The sequence below is a fragment of the Salvelinus fontinalis genome, chromosome 23, assembly GCF_029448725.1.
Source record: "Salvelinus fontinalis isolate EN_2023a chromosome 23, ASM2944872v1, whole genome shotgun sequence".
Lineage (NCBI taxonomy): Eukaryota > Metazoa > Chordata > Actinopteri > Salmoniformes > Salmonidae > Salvelinus > Salvelinus fontinalis.
The window spans coordinates 41,452,008-41,461,645 of record NC_074687.1 but is presented as its reverse complement, the minus strand read 5'-3'; the positions used below and the strand labels follow the sequence as shown (position 1 = coordinate 41,461,645).

General features: G+C 42.7%; 1 protein-coding gene across 2 annotated transcripts in view; it reads left to right on the top strand.

Annotated features, from left to right (window-relative positions):
- The first annotated feature begins 3,077 nt into the window (after positions 1 to 3,077).
- The window catches only part of LOC129821341 (myosin light chain kinase, smooth muscle-like), an 88,753-nt gene continuing 82,192 nt past the window's right edge, over positions 3,078 to 9,638 (top strand). The window contains exon 1 of one of the 2 annotated variants that reach the window (XM_055878928.1): positions 3,078 to 3,369. The gene's annotated coding sequence lies outside the window, so the exon portion shown is untranslated. The remainder of the gene's footprint in view (positions 3,370 to 9,638) is intronic. The other variant, XM_055878927.1, reaches the window with a different exon arrangement.

Sequence of the window (9,638 nt, the reverse complement as noted above, 5' to 3'; positions counted from 1 at the left end):
TTTTGTAACATTTGAAACAGCCTCACTGTCCACAAACTTAAACAAATTGGACTTTGGCAATGGCAATAACAAAAAAAAAATATCCAAACACATATAAGTCTCAATAACTTACGCATTTCAGTTTACAAACCAAAAACCTCACCTCAAACGACGGAATGTCTTGCCACATGGCAGTACCACTCTCCAATTGGAAAAGTGCGTTGCCAAAACCAGGCCATAAAACATTCCTAGAAACCACACAGCGGGTTGACTGCTTTAATCAGTGGAGTGGGTTGGCCAATTACAAAGATACAGCCACAAACTGACAGGAAGAAAATAATTACTGCATTAACTACGGGAGATATGCAGATCAGGGGCGCCTGAGGTCATCTCCCTCTCATATTGACTTCTCTAAATGTCAAGGTCAACAAGGTTATACAGTAGCTATCTCTGGTCCAGGGTGTTAGCGCGGCTGCTAACTCTGAGCCCCTTGACAGCGTTAGCGGCCGTACTGACGCCCTGGACCAGAGTTATACACGTGTCATGGTAAGGTCAAGTGCATTCCATAAAATTTGCATTTATAGTATTTTATCCTAATGACATTTTCCATCCTTCCATCCAAATGGTGTAGTCGGTGTTAATAAGCAAGTGGAATACACTCGGAAGGTGGAGAAGTAAGAGAAGTGTGGAGTGTGAAAAACACCAGAACACTCCAATAAAGCATAGCAATGTTTTTCACTACATGACTTAAGATACACAACTAATGTGAATGGGGGGGGGGGTTATTTTTTGCGAACGCTCAGTGTTGAAAACCATTTTAAATGGCCTTCCCTAGAGCAGGGTTGATACTGTGTGTGGAGGGAAGACGGAGGGGGGGCTTCCTATACCTCTGTGTTTCAGACAGTCTAGGACTGTTTTGTCTGGAGTTTCGTTTGAGGCAGCACTCCCAGAGAATGTTTACTTTTACCTTTCCGGTGGGCTAGCTACTCTTGATCTGATTCCCATGATTCCCAAGTAGCCTACTGTAAGACCTGCCTCTTTCTGGAACGCGTAGGGGTGGGTGTCAACATTTTTACATGTAATATGAGATTGCCTAATAGAAGCTGAATACCTTTAATATAATAGTGTATATCATTGTTTTGTGAAGTGTGTTATAGTTAACCTATTAAGACGTTTATCATTTTGTAATACCTGAGAAACAATAAGTACTCAGGAGAACTGCTTAGCCCGCCCAGAGAGGTACAAATCCTATTGCTCCTTTGCTTAACCAACACAGTTCATTAAAGGATAGGAAAGGACACTGAGTTACAGATAATACACTGATCTGCTGATGGACTGATAAACTGAAGTGCAGTAGTACGACATAGTACAATATCCACTAGAGAGCAATGATGTAACACTGATGCTGACCTCTCAATGCACAATTGGAAAATTAGTTATGATCTGTTCAAAAAGTTAAATGAGGTTTGGTAAGTATGCAGTTTGACTTCCAGTGTGTGTTATTTGATCAAGTTGTTGACAGAATACCATGCTAAATATCTCAAGTCTTCCTTTGCATAAACCTGAGAAACATATCTCATCGTTATCGTAATCGAATCACACGTTCCATTGACACTTTCTCTCAAGCGCTTGGTAGTTTGTTTCTGGCATATGGACCGTTTTTCCAACATCCAGTCCGCTGACTTCTTTTCGGTTTCTGTGTTTCCTATATAGCACTGCCATCACTGACAGTTGACAGGTTGTGAAATCAGCTGCAAGTCATGAAATGCATTTTACCGGGTGCTGTAACAGCCAGGAGACGTGGCTGGTGTCCATTCAGCCTCTAACTTAAAACCCATACTGACTAAATGACCATTCCACATGTTACAAATGTCTGCCTCAACTCTTACCACTGCTCAGCTCCTAAAACATTTATTTTTCACAGTAATATTTCGTCAGTGGTGTAAAGTACTTAAGTAAAAATACTTGAAAGTACTACTTAAGTAGGTTTTTGGGGTGTCTGTACATTACTTTATTATTTATATTTTTGACAACTTTACTTCACTACATTCCTAAAGAAAATAATGTACTTTTTACTCCATACATTTTCCTTGACACCCAAAAGTACTTGTTACATTTTGAATGCTTAGCAGGACAGGAACATTGTCTAATTCACACTTATCAAGAGAACATCCCGGGTCATCCCATATTGCCTCTGATCTGGCGGACTCACTAAACACATTTTTTATTTTATTTAACCATTATTTAACTAGGCAAGTCAGTTATGAACACATTCTTATTTACAATGGTGGCCTACCAAAAGACAAAAGGCCTCCTGGGGGAAGAGGGCTGGGATTAAAAAATATATATATCTAAGACAAAACACACATCATGACAAGAGAGACAACACAACACTACATAAAGAGAGACCTAAGACATACTTCGTTTGTAATTGATGTCTTGAGTGTTGGAGTGTGCCCCTGGCTATCAGTAAATTAAAAAATTATAAAATCCAAAGTATATTTAAAAGAAAATACTTTTAGACTTTTACTCACGTAGTATTTTACTGGTTGACTTTCACTTTAACTTGGGTACTTTTTCCCCAATCGCACAAAACTACTTTAAATTGGGCTTTCAAAATCGGGAGTTAAAGCTTGTGGTTCTTGGTGATAGTAGTCAACTATGGTGTCTGAACTTCTTGTGGTTTGAGTACAGTGAGAAATGCAGAGAATCAACACTAGCCTGCCTGTCCGTTTTGTTTTGAGTAATCACAACCTGTTCAGGTAATGATCCAAGTAAGCCTGATAAAATGGGCAATCAAGGTTATCAATACCTATCTATAAAGGATTAAAAGACGGTTACATTTCAGAATAATAGCTTTCTGATTGCTGGCTATGTGAACTAAGCACTGAAAAGCGTATTTAAGTTATCTATTTGAATGTACCAGCTGAAAATATTGTACTAATCATCAAATACGTGTAAGAAGTTGATGGCCATTGATTCAAAACACCCTTGAGCTGAGAGCAATATACATCATGTAGTTCATACATAATTTACAGTTTACAAGTGCTGTGACCCAGACCAGACAGTACATTTTGGGGAGAGATTTGCACATTTCCAGACCTTCCCCTTTCCCATCTCACACGACCAATGAAACGTCTCTCAACGTATTTTAGAACTGACGCCAAAAAGTTTGATACTGGCAAACGAAAACCGCAAGATCTGAATAAAGTAGTCTCCACGGTCAGTCCGACGGGTGAGTGACTTACCTGTCTTTGAAAGCGCGATTCATTTTCTCGCTGAATTCTTTTAGGAAAAGGTTCTCTCTTCAGAGTGAAACGTTTGAGCAAAGGAGCAGCGCTTCATATTGGGGGGACACTACTTTGTAGCACTCTGCAACGTGCTGCTAAGGTAAATCCAACTGAAATATTGAAAATGTTTGTCACAGCCTAGGCTACCTGTGTTGCATAGGCTTGTGTTTATAATAAAGGAACTAATTATGACAACTTGTATTATAGCCTAGTTCGTTTATGTCTTTAGGTTTCTCTTATTATTGCATGCGTTTCCATTTCTCAGCGCTTTTTAAACATTTATTTATTTATTTATATTTAAATGTATGAAATTACTATTTACATTATTCTACTGAATTATTAGTAGCCTAATACTTTACCACAATATTTTTAAGCTAATGTTTTTTTGAGAGCCTTTCATTTATTGCCTTTGAGTTCTAAATTGCACGTAAACACTGCAGTAGATAAATAGATAATCATGTAGTGTATTTTAATTCAAAGTGGTCGCAGGGCAATTCGTATTGTTCTGTACATACATATGTGACGCTTCATTCAGGGTGATATTTTACGTTACATTACATTATGAATGGAATCACTGTTGTACAATATCATGCAAGTTATAGGATGTACAATAGCATACATCTTTGAAGATGTATTGTAATGACCGCTATAGATTATAAACACATTTACATTTTATTCATTTAGCAGATGCTCTTATCCAGAGCGGCTTACAGGCGGAATTAGTGTTTTTACTCAAGGACACATTGACAGTCGGTTCGGGGACTCGAACCAGAGGCCTTTCGGTTACTGGGCCAACGCTCTTAACTGCTATTCTCACATGGATCACGTGGCCTGTCCATGTGAACCCCTGATCCTTCGGCAGCAGGTGGTTTAGGTCAGTTGTTCCCAACCTGGGGCAATAGGACCCATGGGGGTACTTGGCCTATCCACAGGGAGTACTTGAGAAGACTCATGAGACCATAGGACTACTGGTAAAATGCATATGAAGGGGTGCTTCCTGGGTACTCCGGGCAGTCAAAATTCAGTTGCTGGTACAGTAAATTAAATGGGTTAGGAACCACTGGTTTAGGTAAGCGTCGACGCTGGACAAGCCCCGTACAAATCTCCTGTAGTATGAGGTCAGGCCCAGGAAGCTCTGTCTGAGGGCTCAGTTAAGTCAGCCCACTGCATCTCCAACACCGCCATGTCTGCAGCCTCCTGGCGTGCCAGTGGGATACGGCGGGGATGCATCTTTATGGCCAGAGCATCGCCTTTGTCGATCTCATGCTGCACCGGGTGAGTCTGACACCTACTCACTCAGAGAAAAGCTTAGTTTGAACTCAAACAGCAACTGGAGCTGGAGGAATGTCACACACAGCCGTAAGGGCGGGGGCATAGCTATGATGTGCAGGTGACCGGGGGGCTGGGGGAAAGTCACACACTGATGTGGGGTGAGGGCAGCCATGGGTCTCCTTGACTGCCTGAGTAAGGGGGCCGTTGGACTGCATGAATGTGACGTTTATATTTTATTTCACCTTTATTTAACTAGGCAAGTCAGTTAAGCGCAAAATCTTATTTTCAATGACGCCCTAGGTTAACTGCCTTGTTCAGGGGCAGAACGACAGATTTTTACCTTGTCAGCTCGGGGATTCGATCTTGCAACCTTTCAGTTAGTACAAAGCTCTAAACACTAGGCTACCTGCCGCCTGTGTTGGTGACTGCAGGCACTCCCTGGAAGCTCAGTGTGCACCTGTCTAGATCTAGCTTCCTTCCCTTCCATCCCACACAGGATGATGCACTGTCCTGACCCCTACTGTCAAAGTAATTATCCCCTTCCTTTTCATGGGTGCCAGCTCACCTGTAACTGTGCAGGGCTGCACAGTTGTGGCCTCAAACTGAGCCCAACCTGTTACAATTCCCAGCCTCACCATGGTTACTGTGGATCCAGTGTCCACCAGGGCAGAGCAGAGCACTCCCTCCACAGTGACTGGGATGTCACAAAAGTCCCCAACACAGGTCCGGCCCACCATCCGCTTGCAGTTGGAGCCTCGCTCCCCCGTCTGTGCTGTTGGGCTCCCCCTGGCGATGGTGGGGGTTGGGAAAGAGAGACAGGGGTCCGCCCCGTCTATGCGGACCCCGAGCCGTTGCTCTGGGGAACTTTGGGCAATTCCTGCACAAATGGCCTGGCTGGCCACTCCCCCAGCAGACCATGGGGCCAGGGTGTGTGCTGTCTGTCGCAATACAGCACAAATTAGTTCAGTCATTTCAGTCACTCATGCAGGCTTTCCCAGCTCTGGGCTACTCTGCACCACAGCCCGCAAAGTGGGTGTATCTCCAAACGCCCCCATTGAAGACCGAGTCCACACAATCTCCCTCTCCAAAGCCATCTCCAAGGCTTTCTGTAATGACTCTGGATGAGCCAGCTGGGTCTGTGTGTGCAGCTCCGTAGGAGAGAGCGCCTGTATGAACTGGTCGTGTGCCAGCTTCCTCTGCATGGAGGAGGGGGGGGGCATGTGAGCGTATGCCCGCAAGTGAGGCTCTCAAAGTCATTAGCTACCACCCGTAGAGGCTCCCCAGGCTGCCTGCATCTATTACTCCGTTTGGAGCGCAGTAGCCCTCAGTGTTCTAACTAAGCCCTATAATCACGTCTCTCCTCCGGGCGAAGCAACAACGAACAGGACAGAGCATGGTTTGTGCAAGCAGGCTTTGTGCCCTGATGCCGTCACGACCACCTCAGCCAGATCCTTTGATGTCCATGTGTGTTCGTAGTGTCAACCCTGCAGCGCACACACACTTACATACACCAACTGGTTGATGGACTGCTAAATGTATTTTTTTTTGTTCTCTTGCTTTGTTTGTTTTTTCCCATATTATTTCTATCTATGGTAAGCTACCCAGAAAAGGGTTACAATTGCCCATATTAATATTTGTAGCCTTAGAAATAAGGTTCATGAAATCATTAACTTGCTAACATCAGATAGCATTTAATATATTAGCCATTTCTGAGATTCACTTAGATAATTCCTTTGTTACAGCAGTAGCAATACAAGGATATAACATCTACAGAAGAGACAGGAATGCCTATAGGGGAGGTGTTGCTGTATATATTCAGTGCCATATCCCTGTAATGTTAAGAGATGATCTCATGGCAAGTGTTATTGAGGGGTGTTATGGTTACAGGTTCACCTGGCTCATCTAAAGCCTATTATTTTAGGGTGTTGCTATAGGCCACCAAATGCTAACAGTCAGTATCTAAACCAGGGGTGTCAAACTCATTCCACGGAGGGCCTAGTGTCTGCAGGTTTTTGGTTTTTCCTTTCAATAAAGCCCTAGACAACCAGGTGTGGGGAGTTCCTAACTAATTAGTGATGTTAATTCATCAATCAAGTACAAGGGAGGAGCGAAAACCCGCAGACACTCGGCCCTCCGTGGAATGAGTTTGACATCTGTGATCTAAACTGAACAAAAATATAAACGCAACGTGCAACTATTTCAAAGATCTTACCGAGTTACAGTTCATAGAAGGAAATCAGTCAATTTAAATAAATTCATTAGGCCATAATCTATGGATTTCACATGACTAGGCAGAGGCCCAGCCAATCGGAATGAGTTTTACCCCACAAAAGGGCTTTATTACAGACAGAAATACTCCTCAGCACTCCCCCGCCCCCTCCTCAGACAATCCCGCAGGTGAAGAAGCCGGATGTGGAGGTCCTAGGTTGGCGTGGTTATATTTGGCCTGCGTTTGTCAGGCCGGTTGGATGAACTGCCAAATTCTCTAAAACAACGTTGGAGGCAGCTTATCGTAGCGAAATTAACACTCAATTATGTGGCAAAAATTCTGTTGGACATTCCTGCAGTCAGCATGCCAATTGCACACTGCCTCAGAACTTGAGACATCTGTGGCGTTGTGTTGTGTGACAAGACTGCACATTTTAGTGGCCTTTTATTGTCCCCAGCACAAGGTGCACCTGTGTAATGATCATGCTGTTTAATCAGCTTCTTGATATTCTATGCCTGTCAGGTGGATGGATTATCTTGACAAAGGAGAAATGCTCACTAACAGGGTTGTAAACAAATTTGTACACAACATTTTTGAGAAATAAGTTGTATGTATGAAACATTTCTGGGATCTTTTATTTCAGCTCATGAAACATGGGAATAACAATTTACATGTTGTGTTTATTTTTGTTCAGTATAGATAATGTTTGTGAAATGCTTGATAGTGTGTGTGATGAAAACAGAGAGGTCTATTTTCTAGCAACTAGCTGTCCTCTCAAGAGGAAGCTTCTAACTGTGACTAATGCCTGTAATATGACCCAGGTTATCACTCAGTCAACTAGAGGGCATACCAATAGTGTTTGATCTGTGACAACCACTTGTATTGATCATATCTTTACTAATGCTGCAGAGCTTTGCTCCAAAGCAATATCAGTTCCCATTGGCTGTAGTGACCATAACATTATGGCAATAACAAGGAAAGCCAAAGATTGGGCCTGAAGTAATTTATAAGAAATATATTTCTTAACCTTTAACTAGGCAAGTCAGTTAAGAACAAATTCTTATTTTCAATGACGGCCAAACCCGGATGAATCTGGGCCAATTGTGCGCCGGCCAATGCGACTCCCAATCACGGCCGGATGCGGACAAACCAGGGACTGTAATGACACTTCTTGCACTGAGATGCAGTGCCTTAGACCGCTGTGCCACTTGGGAGCCTGAAAACAAAATGTTTTCTCAGGACTCTTTTGTTGAAGATCAGAAAAATGTATGTTGGTCTGATGTGTATGAGGCAGTGAATCCAGATGCAGTACTGGAAGGCAAAGAGCCCCGTCAGGTCTTTTTAAAAAATGAATCATGCCATTTTTGACAAGCATGTTAAGAAATTAGTGGCGAGAACTGTTAGAGCCCTCTGAATTGAAAAATGGTATGATTCAAAGTAGAGGTTGACCGATTAATCGGCTTGGCCGGTTAACTAGGGCCGATTTTTTTTTTTTTTTTCAAGTTCTCACAACATTTTTGGATGCCGACTATGACCGATTACATTGCGTTCCACGAGGAAACTGCATGGCAGGCTGTGACCACCTGTTACGCGAGTGCAGCAAGGAGCCAAGGTAAGTTGCTAGCTAGCATTAAACTTATCTTGTAAAAAAACAATCTTAACATAATCACTAGTTAACTACACATGGTTGATGATATTACTAGGTTAACTAGCTTGTCCTGCGTTGCATATAATTTATTTATTTTTGTCCTGCATTGCCTGTTAATTTATTATCGAATCACAGCCTACTTCGCAAAAAATGGGTGATGTTTTAACAAAAGCACATTCGTGAAAAAAGCACAATCGTTGCACGAATGTACCTAACCATAAACATCAATAGCTTTCTTTTAAAATCAATACACAAAGTATATATTTTTAAACCTGCATATTTAGTTAAAATAAATTAATGTTAGCAGGCAATATTAACTAGGGAAATTGTCACTTCTCTTTCGTTCATTGCACGCAGAGTCAGGGTATATGCAACAGTTTGGTCCGCCTGGCTCGTTGCGAACTAATTTGCCAGAATTGTACATAATTATGACATAAAATTGATGTGTTGTGGAATGTAACAGCAATATTTAGACTTAGGGTTGCCACCCGTTCGATAAATACGGAACGGTCCCGTATTTCACTTTGTCACATTTGTGGCCTGCGGGAGGTCATTTTGCAGGGCTCTGGCAGTGCTCCTCCTTGCACAAAGGCGGAGGTAGCGGTCCTGCTGCTGGGTTGTTGCCCTCCTACGGCCTCATCCACGTCTCCTGATGAACTTGCCTGTCTACTGGTAGCGCCTCCATGCTCTGGACACTACGCTGACAGACACAGCAAACCTTCTTGCCACAGCTCTCATTGATGTGCCATCCTGGATGAGCTGCACTACCTGAGCCACTTGTGTGGGTTGTAGACTCCGTCTCATGCTACCACTAGAGTGAGAGCACCGCCAGCATTCAAAAGTGACCAAAACATCAGCCAGGAAGCATAGGAACTGAGAAGTGGTCTGTGGTCACCACCTGCAGAATCACTCCTGTTTTGGGGGTGTCTTGCTAATTGCCTATAATTTCCACCTTTTGTCTATTCCATTTGCACAACAGCATGTGAAATTTATTGTCAATCAGTGCTGCTTCCTAAGTGGACAGTTTGATTTCACAGAAGTGTGATTGACTTGGAGTTACATTGTGTTGTTTAAGTGTTCCCTTTATTTTTTTGAGCAGTGTACATACATACATACAGTTGAAGACGGACGTTTACGTACACCTTAGCCAAATACATTTAAACTCAGTTTTTCACAATTCCTGACATTTAATCCAAGTAAAGATTCCCTGTTTTAGGTCAGTAAGGATCACCACTTTATT